Here is a 21588-nt window from a genome sequence, read left to right on the forward strand (position 1 = left end):
TTGGAAATCTTGAATCTGTACATTTCCCACTGTCATTTCCAAATTTGGCTTGCGAGCATGTTATTAATATTGATAATATATTTTTTTTTTTAAAAAAAAAAACCTCTAGAACAACTGTTAGATTCAGAGCCAAAGCAGGAACATGGCATTTTTTTCACCCTAATAGTCTCAACCACCCTGTGAGGTAGGCTTGGCTGAAAGTCCATGAGTGGCCCAAGGTTACATAGTCAGGGAAGTTTTTAATGTGTGACATTTTGATGTATTTTTAATCTTGGTTGGAAGCCACCCAGAGTGGCTGGGGAAACCCAGCCAGATGGGCGGGGTACAAAAAATAAAAATAAATAAATAAATAAATAAATAAATAAATAAATAAATAAAGGGCCTTATGGCTAGGTTGGGATCTGAAGCCTGGTCTCCCTAGTTCAGCACTCTTAACCACACTGTCTGGTGGTTCTTAAGCCGATTCTTACAATATCTGCCACTGTGCTGGTGAGGTCACGGGTTGCATAAGCTGACAATTATCCTAAGTCAGATCCTTGGTCTGCCCAGCTCAGTATCGTTTTATTTGTATTTATTGCATTCATCGACCACTTTCACCTTCCAAGGATCTCAGAGTGATGTACATGGTTCTCCTGCTCCCCATTTCACCCTCACAACAGCCCTGTGAGGTAGGTTAGGCTAAGAGATGGTGACCGGAAAGCGCGAGTCTGTGTGGTGTTGCATTTGCCTCCCAGCTTTTCCCTGGAAAACATGATTCCTGGGATAGCTCAGTCGGTGGAGCACGAGACTCTCAATCTCAGGGTTTAAGTCCTGTGTTGGGCAAAAGATTCCTGCATTGCAGGGAGTTGGACGAGATGACCCTTGTGGTCCCTTCCAACTCTATGGTTCATTTGCCGCTGAATTGGAACAAGCAGCAATCTGCTGAAAACCCAATTGTCATTTGGTCCAATTCAGCTGTAAACCATGGGCTTCACTGGGGGAAACTAGTGGGACAAGACCTCACTGGCTTTCAGACAGTGAACATTCCCAGCCTGATGCCTGAGATGCTGAAGGGTGAACCAGGGAGAAGCATGAGCTCTCTCACAGAGCTATGGCCCTTCTCCGGTTGTGTGTGGCTTAAATCCATTGCATGTGTTTCTTTAAGCAAGCAGCGCAAGGAAAACACACCCATGTACCTTGAAAAGCCATGCTGTCTCTTGAGTCACTTTCTCATCTTTTCTTTTTTAAGTTTATTTGGCTTTTACATAATATTATTAACAATCATAACCAGTCCAAGTATTAAAGCAACAGAAAATAATAATAACAAAACAAAAGGTCCTCCAAACCTTCGGACCTCCTTTCATTTCTGCATCTTTTACTGTATTCTGTCTATTAAAGGTAAAGGGACCCCTGAGCATTCGGTCCAGTCATGGCCGACTCGGGAGTTGCGGCGCTCATCACGCTTTATTGGCTGAGGGAGCTGGCGTACAGCTTCCGGGTCATGTGGCCAGCATGACTAAGCCACTGCTGGCGAACCAGAACAGCGCACGAAAACGCTGTTTACCTTCCCGCCGGAGTGGTACCTATTGATCTACTTGCACTTTGACGTGCTTTCGAACTGCTAGGTTAGCAGGAGCAGGGACCAAGCAACGGGAGCTCACCCTGTCGTAGGGATTCGAACCACCGACCTTCTGATCAGCAAGTCCTAGGCTCTGTGGTTTAACCCACAGCGCCACCCTTATTCTATCTATTACTTACTCATAATTTCCAAAGTCCCAATGTCACCTTACAAGTGTCACTGTATTCCTGCTAATGATTTCAAACTGTTTACAGTAATCTCTCAGATACGTTACAGAGTTATTCCAGTCTTTCACAAAAATTTGGTCTTCCTGATTTCTGATCTTTTCCGTCAGTCTTGCCATTTTGACATAGTCCGTCAACTTTGTCTGCCATTCTTCTCTGGTCGGTACTTTATCTTTGTTCCATTGCTGGGTCTCTTGAGTTGCTTTCAACTCTCTTCATGGCTGTCCAGGCTTTCAGGCAGGGAACATTCCCAGACTGATGCCTGAGATGCCAGCGTGGTGTAGTGGTTAAGAGCGGTAGACTCGTAATCTGGTGAACCGCGTTTGATTCCCCGCTCCTCCACATGCAGCTGCTGGGTGACCTTCGGCTAGTCACACTTCTCTGAAGTCTCTCAGCCTCACTCACTTCACAGAGTGTTTGTTGTGGGGGAGGAAGGGAAAAGAGATTGTTACCTGCTTTGAGACTCCTTAGGGTAGTGAAAGGCGGGATATCTCAACTAGGGCCAGGGCCTTTTCAGTACTGGCCCCAACTTGGTGGAACGCTCTGTCACAAGAGACTAGGGCCCTGCAGGACTTGACATCTTTCCGCAGGGCCTGCAAGACAGAGCTGTTCCGCCTGGCCTTTGGTTTGGACTCAGTATGACCCTTATGTTTCCCTCCCCTTCTGGTTTTGATCTATGGGCTACTTTTAAAATGAGGCTGCATTTTAAATTGCATTTTAACCTGTATTTTAAAGTGGTCCCCCCCATTATGTTTTTACTGTAATTTTACTGGTGTTAGCTGCCCTGAGCCTGGCTCTGGCTGGGGAGGGTGGGGTATAAATGAATTTATTATTATTATTATTAGTAGTAGTAGTATTAAGTCCAAACTCCTCCTCCTCCTCCTCCTCTTCATTGCTTGCTCCCAGTGTCAGGTTGCTTTGGGGTTGGGAAATTAAAGCTAAGAATGACAGGCTAATCAGATTCTACTAGGGGTGCCTTCCCATTTGACCCATTGCGTTTTAGTGCTATTTCCCCTGGGATGGTTATTAAGAGGTTGCGAAGGTGGTTGAGAGCCCTGCATAATTGCATTGGGGGATAGCTGGAGTGAATGACCTTTTCAAAGGCACCACCCTCCATCCTATCTTAGCCCAACACCAGGCAACAGAGAGTAGCTGCCACTTTTCAGCTAGGCATACACTGTGGTGCTGGTGGTGGGTAACAAAAAAGGAAGATGATATGTTAGGATAGCTCAGTTGGTAAAGCATGAGCTGCAGCCAAACTTCCAACAGAACTTACTAAATCAGAGGAAGCCAAATTGGGGCCCCAGAGATGGAGATGCAGCTGTGGAGTGAAAGGGTTGTGGATATTTCACCCTCCCATTGTAAGAATCTCATGATGTTTTCAGAAAGGAGGGGGCGGAATCTGCTCATTGCTTCTTCCGCTCCTGCCCGACTCTGTTGGAGTCTGAGTGTCATCTGTGTAGAGATAAGATGACTGCAAAAGAAACTGTAGCACTCATGCAGTCCAGTAGCCTCATTTAGTCTTTAGGTAAAGGTACCCTTGACCATTAGGTCCAGTCATGGCCGACTCTGGGGTTGTGGTGCTCATCTCGCTTTATTGGCCGAGGGAGCTGGCGTACAGCTTCCAGATCATGTGGCCAGCATGACTAAGCCACTTCTGGCGAACCAGAGCAGCACACGGAAGTGCTATTTACCTTCCCGCTGGAGTGGTACCTATTTATCTACTTGAACTTTGATGTGCTTTCAAACTGCTAGGTGGGCAGGAGCAGGGACTGAGCAACGGGAGCTCACCCCGTCATGGGGATTCGAACCTATGCACCTTTGCCCCTCATAGGTGCAATTTGGTGATCACTGGCTGCATCACAAAATTCCTATAAGTCCAGATTTTGAAGGATGGCAGCGATTTGGTTTTGTATTGTTTCAGTAAGTTCAGATTTGGTAGATTCATCTCCCGTCCCTCCATCCCTTTGTGGTTCAAAGTCTCATGTCTTCAGCATGGGAGATAATATACTTTTAAAGATTGCTGCAATAATGGATTTCAGTCTTCCCATACCTGGTGAATTCCAGATGTTTAGAACTACAATTCTGTTCTGCTCCAGCCAGCATAGACCACTCTTCAGACATGACTAGAGCTGCAGTCCATAACTTCCACAGGGCACCAGAATCTAACAATGCAATGTTATACATAACTATGCATACATAACTATCAAGTTCAGTGCTGCTTACTTCTACTTACTTTAGGTAAATAAGCCTATAAAGCCCATTATAAATGTTATGAAATTCTGAATGTTGAACAGTATATTAACCTTAAATAAATAAATAAAAATAAAACAGCAAGTGTAAACATTGTCTAGCTAAGCAATGCCTGTTTCTTTGCCATGAGATGGACAGATATGGAAGTTGTTCTCTCAGTTGGAATAAACACATCAGTTTTACCAGGGAATGAACAAACCTGTTGATTTCTCTTCTGCATTACTCTTGCTCATTCTGCCTTTAAGTCTGTTTTGCTTCGTTTCTGCACTACATTGCAATTACGGTATTACTTTACATTTTTTTATCTCCAAGTACATATTTTAGTAGGGACGTGAGTGGCTCTGTGGGTTAAATCACAGAGCCAAGGACTTGCCGATCAGAAGGTTGGCGGTTCGAATCCCCACGACGGGGTGAGCTCCTGTTGCTCGGTCCCTGCTCCTGCCAACCTAGCAGTTTGAAAGCACGTCAAAGTGCAAGTAGATAAATAGGTATCACTCAAGCAGGAAGGTAAACGGCGTTTCCGTGTGCTGCTCTGGTTCGCCAGAAGCGGCTTAGTCATGCTGGCCACATGACCCGGAAGCTGTACGCCGGCTCTTTCGGCCAATAAAGCGAGATGAGCGCCACAACCCCAGAGTCGTCCACGACTGGACCTAATGGTCAGGGGTCCCTTTACTTTTACCTTTACATATTTCAATGTATATCTTGATATTATCTAAACTGCCAAACTGCATTGCAGTGTTACCAGAAGGGCAGAATCTGATGGACAGCTAAATCACAATTCTCGTCTTTGGTCAAACAGTGTGAATTGGTTCATTCACAAATATCAGACTCCCCAAGCATCTCCTGATCCCTACATTTTCAAGCATAAAACAATTGCTTCTGCTTTGTGTGTTTCCTTTTAAAGATATGCCTGAGGGAGTCTACCCTGGGGTCATGCTTCGTAATGTCTGTGACCTCTGTTCTGCAGTAACCCCTGCTTCATTTACGAGGCAAACATGAATGGGTGGTCTGGGGGAGAGGAAGAGAGAGAGAGAAGAAACCCAGGATTCCAATTAGAATTGCTCCTGGCATCCTTGCATGCAGTGCGCTTGGGAACCCACACAGTCGGAGTTGCTTTGAAATGTAACAATTCCATTAATTGCATTGGCAATTGCATTAGTGGCTGAGAGTCCCTGAGAAGGTTGTGTTTTGCTTTGGTTTTTAACACCCGGGGCAGGCAATGCTTTCTTTGTCTTTAAAATGAAATGAACCACCCCTCCCACATCCCACCCTTCTCCAAGCTCCAGGCTTTTATGTGGTGACATAGAATGTGTTTTTCATCAAGTGGTTGCTATTTCCTTAACTTTAAAAGTGCCCATCACTTATCATTGGGAAGGACTTTGTGATGGGGGAAGTTGAAGTTCCATGCCTTGGGATTGGTCAATAGAATCATAGAATTGTAGAGTTGGGAGGGACTCAAAGGGTCATCTAGTCCAACCCTCTGCAATGCAGGAATCTCAGCGAAAGCAGCCATGACAGGTGGCCATCCAACCTCTGCTTAAAAACCTCCAAGGAAGGAGAGTCCATCAGTGTACTGGAAGAAGCAAAGATCGGCAGTGTTGAAGCAAGGATTCTTCAACATCAACTTTGTTGGACTGGTTATGTTGTGCTGATGCCTGATGATCGTCTTCCAAAGCAACTACTCTATTCCATACTTAAAAATGGAACCTCAACAAAAGGCAAATCTTTAAAAATGTAGTATAAACACTGACAACTGGGAAACACTGGCCTGCGAGCGCTCCAGTTCGAGAACAGCCTTTACCAAAGGCTTCATGGGCTTTGAAGACACTCGAACTCAGGATGCAAGGGAGAAACGTGCTAAGAGGAAGGCCCGCTTGGCAGATCCACACCATGATCAATTCCTGCCCGGAAACCAATGTACCCACTGTGGAAGCGTGTGGGTCCAGAATTGGCCTCCACAGTCATTTACGGACTCATTGTTAAAACCGTGTTTATGGAAGACAATCTTACTCAGCTACGAGTGATCGCCAAAGAAGAAGAAAACTACCAGAAAGCTCTTCCTGATATTTAGTTGGAATCTCTTTCCTTGTAACTTGAATCCATTGGTTTGTGTTCTACCCTGCAGAGCAGGAGAAAACAAGCTTGCTCCCTCTTCCATGTGACAGCCCTTGAGATATTTGAAGACTATCCTATCTCTTCTCAGTCTCCTCTTTTCCAGGCTAAGCATACCCAACTCTCTCAACCTTTTCCATTTTTGTGTATACATCATCCGGTTTCTTTGCCAGGGTGCTGGTTTGAAGCTAAGATGTGCTTGTTGACCCTCCACTGGCTCAGTTTGTGCCTGCGTGATAAGATGCTCAGAGTAAGGAGCTGGGACAGAGTAATGAGAAGGTATTAGTCCCTTGAGGAAGGGCTGTGGCTCAGTGCTTGAGCATCTGCTCTGTATTTTGATGGCCCCGGGTTCAGTCCCCATTATATCCAGGTAGGACCCTTGTCTGAAACCTTGGAGAGTTGCTACCAGTCGGCGTAGATTGGTACATGCATGGAAAACAGCATTTTTGCCATTTGGAACTGGAGGAGGGGGAGAGCTGTCAGTTGAGTGAAGACACTTTTAGTGCCCAGGGCTTCTCTGTGAGTATCTGGTAAAAGGTAAAGGTACCCCTGCCCGTACGGGCCAGTCTTGACAGACTCTAGGGTTGTGCGCTCATCTCACTCTATAGGCCGGGAGCCAGCGCTGTTCGCAGACACTTCCGGGTCACGTGGCCAGCGTGACAAGCTGCATCTGGCGAGCCAGCGCAGCACACGGAACGCCGTTTACCTTCCCACTGGTAAGCGGTCCCTATTTATCTACTTGCACTTTGACATGCTTTCAAACTGCTAGGTTGGCAGGCGCTGGGACCGAACGACGGGAGCGCACCCCGCCGCGGGGATTCGAACCGCAGACCATACGATCGGCAAGTCCTAGGTGCTGAGGTTTTACCCACAGCGCCACCCGCGTCTGGTCTGGGGTGGCAAATCTACAGTTTTGCCAGAGTGACTGTTTGCTGTTCAATCTACATATCAACAAGCAGTTATTTAAGCAGGGCTGGATTTAGGTTTGATGAGGCCCTAAGCTACTGAAGGTAATGGGGCCCTTTATATGTCCAGCTGCTCTTTGTCAACAACAAATTGTTGCTGTTTTTTGTGTTGAATATATATTATATGGTAATTTATGGACCTAATAGGTATCTAAAGCCATTTGCACATGTTCCCATGCAACCAGTCCATGCAGAATGTAGGCACCCTATATATAGAAATGAGCAAACCAGTGATATTTTATATCTCTATATATTACTTACATCATAGGAGCCTACACAACAAAAAACACTGTTGCTGTATGTAGGTTTTATTTTATTTGTTAACTTATATTTTGGAAATTTACATCCAGGTTTCTTCCCTTTAATTTTTTTTTGGGGGGGGGCAAGAGACTGGGGCCCTAAGCTATAGCTTGTTTAGCTTATATGTAAATCTGGTACTTAAGTAATTTAAGTAACTTAAGGAGGAGTAAGTCAGAAAAGCAGGGCCGGCCCAATACATTTTGGCGCCTGAGGCAAACCACAAAACGACATATGGGGAAGCACTAGGGAAGTGCTGAAGGTGATGCTTGTGGGGAGATGTGTTGCCAACTGCACAAGAATCACCCTATTTTAATTTATGAAATGCTGTTGGAGGAGATGCAGTAATGTGCATCAGATTTAGAGGCACCCCAAATTTTAATTTTATTTTTTGCTTGTCAGAGAGGAAGCAGTGTGTATACAGGGCGTCACAAGGTGAAGCAGAGGTGATTAAGCATCTACTCAAAATCTTCTCAAAGCGGCTTATAGTTTCTGAATGGGGTGGGTGAGGAATGATGTAGGCTTGAATGAATCCCCAAGCAACGTATGGAGTGCCTTGGAATTTGCGTGTTGAGTCCCACAATGCCACCCCACCAAAAAATTCACACTTCACACTTCAATTTTTGTTTAAGGTTTTTGGCATAATTTTGGCCACAACTTTATTCAAATACAAAATATGTGAGTGGTTGCTTAGGCATTGGTTATGACTATCTGTCCATGCCCAGGGACAGAGCTGACTTCCGGATTCCAGCGGAAGCCGGCGTGGGAAACAAGTATTGGGTGAGAAGATGAAGCTGGGTATCAGTCCCTCACTTCTCACCCTCATGTTCCTGTGGGGCTTGCACGGCCCAGGTCCGACTCCGGGGACAAGGACGAAAAGAATGGCAAGCCCCTGGATTCCTTTAACGGAATTCCCTTTCCGCACCACCATTGGAGGGGTAGTCACTTACCCCTCCACCACCAATTTTAACCAATGCCTAACCGCCAACCTTACAAGTTGTGACTATTTGCTACGCAGTAGGCAAAACCCAAATGGCACCAGCCAATCCGCCAGATGGTAAATTCCTACCAGGCCCCCGCACCAAGGCGGGCGACCCCATGACAGGCATAGCAAGGTCAAGCGAACCAGAAACCCCCCCCCTTAATTAAAGGGAGGGTGGGCGGGTGATCCGGTGCAGAAGCCGAGAGGGCGCCCCAGCGATAGGCGCCATGTATTTATAGCCTCTGACCCCTCCTACCAAAATTGCAACGTCCAAAACTCCCCAGTAACCAGATTAACCCCTTAAGGGCTTGGTTACCAAATCTGCCCAACCGCAACAGGGTGGCCTTTAGTTCCCCCAACCGCAACACGTGCTCTCATTTCCAGGGAGAACACGATAAGGCAGATCGTTTTCCAAAGTGCCAAATCGGGATCCAAAACCAAACCTGTGGTCAGTGCAAATCCCTAGTATGCAGACCCCTATCACGGGATGCACCTTTTGAAAGGGTCTCCCTTTTAATGACTCCTCTGCTCTTTTTCTGTTGCCCACCATCCTCGATTTCATGAAATTAAGAAGAGAGGTGGGGGTAAGATATGAGAGAGGCAGAGGTTCTCTAGGTATCAACAGAACATATGGTGCTGAGCAAATTAAATATAAAAGCATGAGAGCTTTTGAGCAGTCGTTTTTTTTTAAATAGGCTGCACAAATTTAATCTTCTGCTACTGTACTTTAATTATCCAAAAGTGAATTCCCACTAGGTCCCTGCTGCTCTCAGTTCCTTGCACTGTGCAAAGGTACGATGCGTTAAATTTATGGCTGCTGTTTTGTAACTCCACTGAGATTGCCACTAAATGCAAGAATCTGGTAGGAAGCTTGCTTCTCTACAACCCTCAGCTTTCATTAATCCTACTTTGCGGTGGGGAATGGTGGCCCTTCAAGTGTTGTTGGGCTATAACTCCCATCATCCCTGACCAATGCTTGTTGGGGCTGATGGGAAGTGGAGTCCAGCAAAATCTGGAGTGCCATACATTCCTTGTCCCTGATAGCACCACACAAATGCAAGTTTCCAGACATTATGAACACCAAGAAAAGCCTTGAAAGATATGCATCGGGTGTCTAGTGAAATTTCACCATGTCCCATCTTCCTAATGCCCTACACACAAACATTGATATTAATATACATGGTTGCCATAGCTCTAAATCCATAGGGAATATTTACCATTCAAGCTTCTTAGCTTCTCTGGGAAACGGAGATGGTCATCGCTTGCTAAACTGGTGTTGGGGGTCTGTTAACTACCATTTAAGTTCATGTTTAGAGGGTTTGTCCTGAGCAGGAACCCAGTAGCTGAGGGAGGAGATGGAAGGAGCAGAGCAAAATAGGGGGGGGGGGGGAGGTTGCTAATGTAGCTGGATGTGATTAATAAAGATCTTCTTAGAGTGCACCAAAATCTGTTTGTCATAGATAAGGATCCAGACACCAAACCTGGGCTTACCCTTTCTGCTTTTATTGATATTTCTTGGAGCTTACCCTTCCAGCACATTCATTATGATATGTAGTTTTGAGTTTTTGTATTGTAAAGCATATGTTAACACGTGTTCACATGTTTCAAGGCTACGGCTCTTGAATCACATCCCAGGCTGGATTTAGGTTTCCTGAGGCCCTCAGCTACTGAAGGTAATGGGACCCTTTATATGTCCAGCTGTCCTTTGTCAACAACAAATTGTCGCTGTTTTTATGTGTTGAATATATGCTATATGGTCATTTATGGACCTAATAGGTATCTAAAGCCATTTGCACACAACAAAATATGTATTTTACCAAAGTAATTGATATAGAAAAGAGTAAACCAGTGATATTTTAGGGAGTAGGCTAGCAGGCGGCACCCATTACTTACCGTATTTTTCGCTCTATAAGACGCAGCAGACCAGAAGACGCACCTAGTTTTTGGAGTAGGAAAACAAGGGGGGGAAATTCTGAATCCCAGAAGCCAGAACAGCAAGAGGGATTCCCTCTTGCTGTTCTGGCTTCTGGGATAGCTGCGCAGCCTGCATTGGCTCCATAAGACTCATATACATTTCCCCTTACATTTTATGAGGGGAAAAGTGAGTCTTATAGAGCAAAAAATATGGTACATCATAGGAGCCTACACAACACAGAACACTGTTGCTGTATGTAGGTTTTATTTTATTTGTTTGTTATCTTATATTTTGGAAATGTGCATCCAGTTTTTTTCCTTTAATATTTTGGGGGGCCCCCAAGAGACTGGGGCCCTAAGCTATCACTTGTTTAGCTTATACGTAAATCTGGCACTGATCACATCCTGACACAAGCAAGTGTTAGTGCCAGGGTAGTCTGCCTGATGCTTCCCATCCTTACCCCATCAATCCTTAACCGTTGGCTGATGGTGGTGGGAATCACATCTGGAGAACATCACTTTGGCTACCTCAGTGCTAACATCTGGCGGTCTCAGGGTGTGATTTAAAGAGATGCAGCCTTGAATAGGTGAACCAACAAGGAGTTTGAAATGGTTTCAGGTTTTCGTTGTTCTTTCTCTCTTGCGTTCTTTTTAATCGCCACATATCTGATTGCAGGAATCAATTCCTGATTACAGAGAAACAGTCCCATGGTTTGGGTGGGCTCTTTATTGATTTCCGTGGCTGCTATTTTTACGCCCTGTATATCATCTGATGTTGTGCTTTTAGGCTAGGAAGGAGCCCCAGCCACCCTTTTGTTGATCATCTTTTATTAGGACATGTTTTCATTTGCATCTTAAAAAGAAACCCTAATTATGGAAGTGAGCTTATTTAAAATGCAGATAGTTTCTCCATTAAGGTGGGGGGGGGGGAACCCCGCTGTGTGGCTTAGCTGACTTCTCACTTGGCTGTTAACAGCAGAGGCTTTTAAATGTCACCAGCTCCTTGGCCTTTTATAGCTTGACCCACAGTTCACTCTTTCTCCCCCCACCTTTCTAAACCGCACCCCCCCACACACCTTCAACTATGTCAGTATTAAAGTTCAAATTGTAAACCAAGACCTCACCGATGCACAGATTTTGTTTTTAAATACAGGAGTTCATAAACCAGCCCCTAGTTATTACCACAGAGGTGAACCCATGTCTGCGCTATAGCACTTCAGAGTCAGACAGCAGGTAGAATAATAGAAACATACAATTGTAGAGCTGGAAGAGTTGAGCCACGAAGGGTCATCTAGCCCCTGCAATGCTTGAATCTTTTGTCCAACAAGGGACTTGAACCCACAAACCCTGAGATTAAGAGTCTCGTGCTCTAGCGACTCATGATACTAAACACTTCTCCATTCATGAATATTGTGGCGCGGCACCCCAATCTCCAAGTAGTGCGATATTCCAGTGGTTCCAGGCACTTCCCCAGGGTTTGTGTTTCCTTTGGAATGAGACATAGTGGAGACTGTGTTGTCTTTAGGATATGTGGTTCATTTACGCATATATACAACCTGGAGGTGGTCTTGGACTCCAGGGCGGGCAATTTAAAATGTCTGTATAAGGGTGAGCACACCTTTGTTTGAGGTCCTCCTTCTCCTGCGTGTAAAGGAGGCACCCTGTTGCAACAGTTAATAAAGATCAGGCTTACTAGCTGCTTTGCTTCTCAATATTCTCTGGTTGGTCTCTGTCATAGCTGTCAACTTTCAGATTTGAAAATAAGGGATCAGCAGCCTCGAAAATAAGGGATCAGCAACCTCACCTGTCCTGGGGACAGTCTACGGGATATCTAACAATCCGGGATAGCAGCTGGAAGCAGCGGGAAACGGCGCTGGAATAAGGGAATTCCACGCCAAAAAAGGGAAGGTTGACAACTACGGTCTCTGTTATTTTCTCTACCGATAGAGAACCTACAAAATGACTCTACATGGGCTCTTGGGTACCCCATAAGGGAAAAGAGCAGGTTTTTTTTACTTATAACAATAGGCTGGATAATCCTGTGGCAATCCAGATATTGTTGGACCCCACCAGCCCAAGGCCAATTCTGGGCATCTTCTGGGCATCTCAGGTTCCTCATCTCTGAGTCATAGAAGAGATAATAGAATCATAGCATTGGGAAGGACCACGAGGATCATCTAGTCTAGTCCCCCGCAGTGCAGGAATCTTTTGCCCAGCATGGGGCTCTAACCCATGACCCCAAGGTTAGGAGTCTCATGCTGGACTGACTAAGCTTTGGTGAAAATCTTGGCAACCATTATTTCAGAACTCGTTGCAGCAACCCTGTAATCTGGGTCAGTAGTAGTATCTCCATGTTTTCTTCCGGATGTACTCTGACTTGCCAGTAGCAGCCAGTCAAATTGCTATTTTAAAGTCTATCCAAGCATTTCTCAATCTCTCTCGTTTCCTGTGCTTAGCTTCTTGAACTACGTCAAGGCCAGGCCAGTACAATTTGTGACTCTCAAGCCAAAACGCAACCCATCAAGGGGCTTGTTAGCCCCTGGGCTTGTTTGATTTTGATTTGTTGCCTGCCTAGTGCTACTGACAAAAGTGTTGGGGTTGGGGCATTCTGAGGCATCCAACAGACTGTGATACATGGCAGGTAGACTGTGTCCAATTTTGTAGGTCCTTCAACCAACTCCGCTCTGAGAAATCCTGGTGAGAAAATGGGAACACATTACTGGGCAGTACGTTAAGTGCAGAGAAAGACGATAACTCACAAAAAGTCCAACACGTTTTTCTCTCTCTCTCCCATCCCACCCTAACTGCATAATTTTACATTCCAGAAGGGCAGGGCTTTTGTTTTCAGATGCAAAAAAATTGATGCATGAGCTAACGAATGCAGGACAACAGATGCTTAACTCCAGGCAATGTAGAACCTTGCTGCACAGACAGTGGTGTCAGATTGCGTTAAATCTACTGGAGCCATCTCCCAATTGTGTTTTTTTTGTTTTTTTTTATCTGTTTGCCTTGTACCCATTGAAACACACACACACACACACACACACACACACTCACACTCACACACACTTAATATATATTGAAAATGTTTCATTTATTTCAAACCGTGGAAGAGATTCTGGCTTTCTTTCTGCAAAGATGCAAATGATCTGTAAGGTAACTTTTATTTTATTTTAAGCATTTATTTTCTTCTCAAATGAGCTCATATTTCTCCTACAGGGTTTTACAGATTGCAAGCGTGTTAAAGCTGTTGAGCAGCCTGACTTCCTATTAAAGTGGGACACTGGACCAGAAGAGGAAAGGGGTTTCTTATCTGATCTTATAGATGCCAAAGAGTTGTCGATTAAAATATATGGACTTTTGGGGGAGTGGGGGGGGGCATGTTCTTCAGCCTCTCGTGTTTCTGTTGCAGTCTTCACTCAAAATGCTTGCATTCACTTTGCAGGGAAAGTTTGTCTGTCTGTCTGTTTGTAATAATTTTGCTTAGCTAACAATGATTTAGAGAATGGCTGTGGGGGATATTCCAAAAATATTCTGGATATGGAAGAACAAGCATTTCTAGGATTCTTTAGGCACATGCGAAAATTGTGTTTCTGCTGAGATAGTATCTCCATGTCTTAAGGTAAAACAAACTGCCAGATCAGAATGTTAACAAGAAAACTAACTGAGCTGGTTGGTTTTTCTTGTGGCGCTCTTAATCTTGTTGATACTAAGACGTACGCCCACCCATGGTTCCTGCACATGGCCTTATTGTCTGTGTGGGGTTTTCTTTTCAAATTAAGCCCCTCTATGTTTCCTGCATTTATCTCTGTTTATCAAATGGATTGAAGGTTTTGACTGCATATTTACTGAATGGTGAGCCAGTGAAGGCACGTAGTAACTGATGAGCTGATGATAACTGAAACATTTTGGAAGCCTGGAAGACCATTTGCCTGCTTCTCAATCTCTCTCTCTCTCTCTCTAAATATGTCTGATAATATTTCAGAAGTGTTTCTCTTTTCAAAGGGTTGTGTCCCGTGGCTAATAGTGGCTGGTTTCATGACTTATTAATCTCTCTCCAGCCTCCTTGCCTTCATCAGCAGCTGCTGGGGCAGGGAAGAAATTGATTTTGAATAGCTTAAATGGTGGACCTCATTTGACTGTGTCACTGCCTGTGTGGAAAGAGTGAGGGATAATTAACTTCTCAGAAATACAGCAGGCAGCGCTGACCCCTAGCTCCCAGATAGGGGGACCAAATAAATAAATAAAACCATGTTAAAGACCAAGAAGCACCTCCTTCAAATTAACAAGATGCTCCCCCCGTTTTTTTATTTAACTGATAAATTTGAGCTTCAAACATCCATCCAACTGTGCGGAGAGGCAGGTGGCAGGAGTGAGGAATCTGTAATTCTTCAGGTGTTATAAGATTCCCAGATCCCATCAGCTCAGTGGTCAGCGATCTAGGTGCTGACCTTTAAAGCCCTGAACAGCCTCAGCCCAGTATATGTGGTGTTTCTTAAGAGGTGGTCCCAGAACCGAACACAGTGCAACAGATGTGGTCAGACTAGTGAGGAACAGGAGGGAACAATTCATTCTTGTCACCCAGATGCTGTGGCTGCACGCACGCTACACATTTAAAGCACTCGGCTTCCCCCAAAGAATCCTGGAAGTTGTAGTTTACCCCTCACAGTTCCCAGTACCCATAACAAATGACAGTTCCCAGTATCCTTTTGGGGAAGTCATGTGCTTAAAAAGTATGGTGTGTACACAACCTATGTTTTGCCAGAAGCAAAAGCTCTTCTCTACTTGGTCCAGCCAGATCCAGAGCATTGTGCATAAGACAGCTTCCTATTTCCCCATCCTTGTGTGTTTCCAGCTTGCTGCCTTCCCAAAGTTGTTGTTGGCACCCATCTGTCTCAAAAAACAATGGAGTGCACTTCTGGGGGTGAAGTCAAACCGCTGCATTAGCAGCACCAAAGTAACCTCTCTGAGCCACAAATCTGGGTATGGTGTATGGAGGTCCTGGGCTGCCTAGATGACAATACCTTCCTCACAGCCTCACTGATGTGGTCCAAAGCAAAGCAGAGCAATACGCTTGGCACCAGCTTAGCTGCAGGAGAGATGCCGGAAGGAGGCGTACAAGGCACCATCCAACTGTCTTAGGGATTCCACTCTGGATTTGTGTAGGGTCTACTCCTTAGCCTTTTCTTCTCCCTAAGATGTCCCGTAAGGCAGTGGAAGTTTAGGGCTGCCTTCCTGGGTTATGAGCCCCAAGTACAATCCCCACAACTGGGGGGAAGAGCCATAGTTCAGTGCCAGAGCACCTGCCTTGCTTGCAGAATGTTCCAGGTTTAACCCCCACATCTCCAGGTGGGGCTGGGAGAGTCTGAAATCCTGGAGAGCTGCAGTGCTGGCCATCCTGAGCTGGGTGTCAGACCACTGGTGTGACTCACAATAAGGCAGCACCCTGGAGTGGTCAGCATGGTTAGCCGAGGCACATTCCGCTGGTTGACTGAAGTCTCTGAGAATGCTTTAGTCTCTCTCTTCTCTTTTTCTTCTAGAAAAATGAACTAAACAATGTCGTGCATGGAAAGAACTGCTTGAGGCTCCAGTATGCCAGCATATCTCACAAGGCACTTCAGTATGACCAGGTAAGTTCTCAGTACAGTGGCCAAAACTGTTTTGGGGGTTCATTGATCTCTGGGCCAAAGATCTGCTGGAAGCATAATGCTATGGATGAAGTGTGTGGACCTTCTGCTGCTGCCATCTTCTTCAGGTGCACCGACCTCCCCACTGCTCTGCTGCCAAGCTCTTAGTTTTGAGTAGCTTTTCCTGCTCCATTAGCAACAGCAGTACAGACACTTCTAGGCTGCCCAGAGTCCTTCCTCAGAGCAAGGCATTGCAGGAGAGCTGACCACGGGTGCTGCTTTGCACCAGCAGCAAATGCTTCTTGAAAGCATTACTGTGATAAATGGTGTAACACCTTTCTCCCTACGGTTATTGGTCCCTACGGACTTTCTCGAGTGCTAAAATTTTATTTTATTTATTAAATTTATATGTTGTTGTTTAGTCATTTAGTTGTGTCCGACTCTTCGTGACCCCATGGACCAGAGCACGCCAGGCACTCCTGTCTTCCACTGCCTCCCACAGTTTGGTCAAACTCATGCTGGTAGCTTCGCGAACACTATCCAGCCATCTCGTCCTCTGTCGTCCCCTTCTCCTTGTGCCCTCCATCTTATCCAGCATCAGGGTCTTTTCCAGGGAGTCTTCTCTTCTCATGAGGTGGCCAAAGTATTGGAGCCTCAGCTTCACGATCTGTCCTTCCAGTGAGCACTCAGGGCTGATTTCCTTCAGAATAGAGAGGTTTGATCTTCTTGCAGTCCATGGGACTCTCAAGAGTCTCCTCCAGCACCATAATTCAAAAGCATCAATTCTTCGGTGATCAGCCTTCTTTATGGTCCAGCTTTCACTTTAAATTTAAATTTATATATACTGGCCTATACCTGCGGGTCTCAGGGTGGTATATAATGGGCTTTGGGGGCTCCCTTGATAGTTCCACCACCCTCAAGAGGTTTGGGGAATAGTGGCCTTGGAAAGGGCAGTCTCTGGGGCAGCCCCAAAGCCATGGAATTCCCCCACACACGGACACCAAATTGTGTCTAGCATCTTCATTGTAAGCCAGAGATGTACCTTTGGACACTTGAGATATATATTTTAGGACTCCTTCCTTTGGAGATGTTTAAGCAGAGGTTCTATGATTCTATGACCCACTCTGTTCTGTTGACTGAAGTCTGTTTTAACCGTTTCCCCTCCCCTCCGCGTGGGTGTAATCTTGGGGGCTTGAGCAGGGGACTGATCCACTGTTCTTCCTAATCTGATGCCTGAGGCAAAGGTGTTCACCTCACCACCTGAGAGGGCCAGGCCTGCTTGGACAGTATTCAGAGGATCATCTTGCTTATTAAAAGCAACCTGCAAATAAATAGGGCGAAAGTACAACGTGCACCAGTAATACAACAAAAGGATATAAAATACAACACAGTGGCTAACAGACGCCTCGGATGCGACTCATTATTTGCTAGAAGTCCTGGGGAAATGTCTTTCTAAGCCTCTTTGCTTGGAGCGAAACATACCGTATTTTCGCTCTATAAGACGCACCAGATCACCAGACGCACCTAGTTTTTGGAGGAGGAAAACAAGAAAAAAAAATATTCTGAATCTCAGAAGCCAGAACAGCAAGAGGGATCGCTGCGCAGTGAAAGCAGCAATCGCTCTTGCTGTTCTGGCTTCTGGGATAGCTGCGCAGCCTGCATTCGCTCCATAAGATGCACACACATTTCCCATTACTTTTTAGGAGGGAAAAAGTGAGTCTTATAGAGCAAAAAATACATCAGGTGCATCAGGTGGTAGTGCCCATTGCAACTTGTAGGGTTGTGAGGCCAAACGTAGGTAGAGCTGGAGCCAATGACAGGCAGAGTAAACTAATTCTTCTGTTTAAAGTTCCATGATACTGCTTTAAATGTAGAATGTAAATGGGTTTTAAGCCTGGAATTACTTGTTTCCTTTTCTCTCTCTCTCTGTCCATTCTTTCATTTTGTAGCCTCTCAGGAGGGGCTAGGAAATAAAGGGAGATGTTTTGTAGCACATGTTCACAGCAACGTTCCTGAGCCACGTTTCATAATCTGCTCGCCGGTAGCTGTGATTAAGAGAGGGAAATTCATTAGCAGGTCTCTTAATTACAGATGCTCAGAAATGTGTGTGCATGCCTGCGTGCCAGATAAACTCTCTCTTCTTAAGTCTGCCTGGAAATAATCAGTATTCAGAATAAGGCTGGGTAGAGCGAGGAGAGGTGTGGGAAGCTGTGTGGAATATTTTGCTGGTCCTTAATGAGCTATGTCAATGGTCTCCCCCCCCCCCCCCATGTTTAAAAGGGAGGAATCAGATCTATTATAACAGGAAACCTATAATAAAGCTGAAATAGGGAGGAAACTGCCCATTAATTTTTTTGTTTATTTGTTTAGCGCATACATCTGAAGGGTGATTCCAAGTATGTTCAGCTGAAAGCACAAAGGTCAAGAGCATAGGTGGGGAGATATGGGTGGGGCCGGTGTCCAGGGGCCCCACTCCATGCATTATTTGAATGCATGTAGACCTATTGTCTGACTAGGGTTCCAGTTTCTTCCTTGAGAGGGAAATTCTTCCTTGAGAGGGACGCGGGTGGTGCTGTGGGTTAAACCACAGAGCCTAGGACTTGCTAATCAGAAGGTCGGCGGTTCGAATCCCCTGATGGAGTGAGCTCCCGTTGCTCAGTTCCTGCTCCTGCCAACCTAGCAGTTCGAAAGCACGTCAAAGTGCAAGTAGATAAATAGGTACCGCTCCGGCGGGAAGGTAAACGGTGTTTCCGTGTGTTGCTCTGGTTCACCAGAAGCGACTTAGTCATGCTAGCCACATGACCTGGAAGCTGTACGCCGGCTCCCTCAGCCTGTAGAGTGAGATGAGCGCCGCAATCCCAGAGTCGGCCACGACTGGACCTAGCGGTCAGAGATCCCTTTACCTTTACCTTTAGACCTGTTGTCTGTCTAGGGTTCCAGTTTCTTCCTTGAGAGGGAAATTCCGTTGGATCAATCCCTATTTGTTCTAAAGGGGCGTGTGTGTGTGTGTGTATACAGTGGTACCTTGGGTTACATACGCTTCAGGTTACATACGCTTCAGGTTACAGACTCCGCTAACTCAGAAATAGTGCTTCAGGTTAAGAACTTTGCTTCAGGATGAGAATAGAAATCGTGCTCCAGTGGTGCGACGGCAGCGGGAGGCCCCATTAGCTAAAGTGGTGCTTCAGGTTAAGAACAGTTTCAGGTTAAGAATGGACCTCCAGAACAAATTAAGTACTTAACCCGAGGTACCACTGTGTGTATGTGTGTGTGTGTGTATGGGGTAGGATGTAATTATGCAAATCTTTGAGTCCTCCCAGTCCTCCTCATCTCGCCCTGTTTCGCACAAGTGGTACCAGTTTGGCTACATCAGGAATCCACAGGCAGGGAACGAGTCTGCTGTTAGCCTATAGCAGGAGTGGGAAACTTTTAGCTCTCATGATGTTGCTGAGCTACAACTCCCTGCTCGTTAGCCAGGCTTGGATGGGAGTTGTGGTTCATCAACATCAGGAGGGGCAGAAGTTTCCCACACCTGGCATGTGGGAATGGGATGGTGGGGACGTGGATCTGCTCTTAGGCAACCACAGCTGAACTGTGCAAATATGTTTCTGGGCATCTTGAATCATTGAAAGAGGAATTACCCCAAAGCAAACAAACAAAAGACCTACAGATTTGGTTGTGATTTAGTGTCATACTAAATCTTTTGCTCTTTAAGTTGCCACAGGACCATCTTTGTGTTTGGGGTCACAGGCTAGTTTGGCTACCGCTTTATAATTTGTTCTTGGAGCAAAGTCTTCTATAAGAATCAGGGGGGCTGTATCTAGCAGTTCTTCATACTAGGTCAGCCGTCTTTTGCTGCCACTGGAGTTGGGGAAGGAGGGGGGGGGCTTCGCTGTTCCGACGCAATTTTCATTTCATGTATGGCCCATATGTTCCCGTGACAGCAGCTTGCAGAGGCGATCATTAGATCCACTTGCATAAGCATGAAACAAATGGGATTGACAGATTCCATGAGCACATTTGGGACGGGGCAAACCAAATCAGCTGCTGCTTTTGCACCCAGCTCAAGGCAAAAATCTAGAGGGAAAGAGAAAATGAGGCTCTGTTGCCAGGGGGCAGTGTTTAAGCAACACCCAGCACACCTGGGCACCTCTCTACCTGCTTTGCCAAACACATAAATTAAAAACCGAAGTTTCCGAGTGAAGGAATCCCCAAATGCTGAGCTCTAGCTCTGGAGCAGCTACTGGTTTTGCTCCAGCAAGTCTTGTTTGCTGGCGGCAGCACCAGATGAGGCTATCTTATTAGGGCAAATGGGGCACTGCCTGTGAAGTTAACATGTGAGAGTGCTGGAGGTGAAATAGTTAAGCAGGTTACCCAATCAGAACCCAGGGGGGTGGAGTCAGAGGGACTATAAAACCAGCTCTGGGAGGGGCGAAGGGGAGAGTTCATTGGGAGTTGGGTGGTTGGTTGGAGTGGGAGTGAATTGGGATAGAGTCTGTGGGGAGGCTGAGTTAGTGTATAGAAATAAGCTGAGTCAGGAACAGTTAGGAGCTAGGAAGACGAGTAAAAATCTGAGAGGTGGTTTAGTGAGTGAGAGCAGGTAGCAGAAGTTATAGGTTTGAATAGGCACCCCATGATTGTAATTGACAGATAACATTTATGAAACCACACGCTTGTTAAACTGCAATAAATAAACAGAAGTTTATGTTCCAATTTAACCATGACTGGACCCAGTATTGTACCACGTAGGGCCTGGGTGGTGGCAGCGAGAAATAAAGTGGTGGCACAGGGATCAATAGACCGTGAAACGTCCGGGGACCCTGTATGATCGCCACACTGCCCCACCAAGCTCAGTCTACCCTCAGCCCCCCACCTCCCTTGTCTTCCTTCTTACTTAAAGCCAGACCATGGGATGCTACTACTGTACCTGTCAGTTTCATCCTACAGACCCCAGCAGAGATTAGTCTTGTGTTTGTGCAAAACTAGCATGAGTTGGCTCTGGCGCCACCTACTGTTGGCCTCCCTTTATTCCACCCTAGCAAGCCCCACTGGGCAGTCCTATTTTCCAGTGTCTGTCCCAGGATGAATGACTATTCCCACTTTATCCTGCTTATTTGCCTTTTGGAGACGACTTGTTCTGATTTGTAGTGCGAGTTGCTGGGATTTGTCATTCTTCAGAGTTTCGCTTCCATCTTTGGAGCTTCTAGAAATTAGGTGTCAGAGTGGTTAATAGAAATGTTGTCTCTAGCTTCAATGCATGCACTTGTTCACTAAGACAACCACTTCTCACCACTGGAAACCATACTCTGAAATTCCTCTGGCTTCTGTGAGCTTCCATGGCATACATCTCACTGTAGTGGTGAAGACTGTGACCGAGCAACCTTTGTGTGCCTTCTCAGTCTACCGTTCTGGTGGTAACTTCAAGCCCCCTCTCCCCGCTTCTTTGAGTTCTTTATCTTTAAGCTAGATTTGGAACACAGAGCCCTTTAAATATAGGTGCTTCCAATAAAGGACAGTCTTCTGGCACATAAAATTGCACACACAGGTGAAACTCGGAAAATTAGAATATTGTGGAAAAGTTCATTTATTTCAGCAATTCAACTTAAAAGGTGGAACTAATATATGAGATAGACTCATGACATGCAAAGCGAGATAT

General features: G+C 45.7%; 1 protein-coding gene and 1 long non-coding RNA gene across 14 annotated transcripts in view; one reads left to right on the top strand and one right to left on the bottom strand.

The window, feature by feature from the left end:
* RIMBP2 (RIMS binding protein 2) overlaps nt 1-21588 on the top strand; it is a 273596-nt gene that overhangs the window by 159981 nt on the left and 92027 nt on the right. For all 13 annotated transcript variants that reach the window (XM_083716867.1, XM_083716868.1, XM_083716869.1 and 10 more), the window contains one exon: nt 15846-15935. The gene's annotated coding sequence lies outside the window, so the exon portion shown is untranslated. The remainder of the gene's footprint in view (nt 1-15845; nt 15936-21588) is intronic.
* The window catches only part of LOC310834345, a 202671-nt gene that overhangs the window by 94562 nt on the left and 86521 nt on the right, over nt 1-21588 (bottom strand). The gene's annotated exons all lie outside the window — the stretch shown is intronic.

This window comes from Podarcis gaigeae, assembly GCF_964106915.1.
Source record: "Podarcis gaigeae genome assembly, chromosome: 16".
Taxonomy (NCBI): domain Eukaryota; kingdom Metazoa; phylum Chordata; class Lepidosauria; order Squamata; family Lacertidae; genus Podarcis; species Podarcis gaigeae.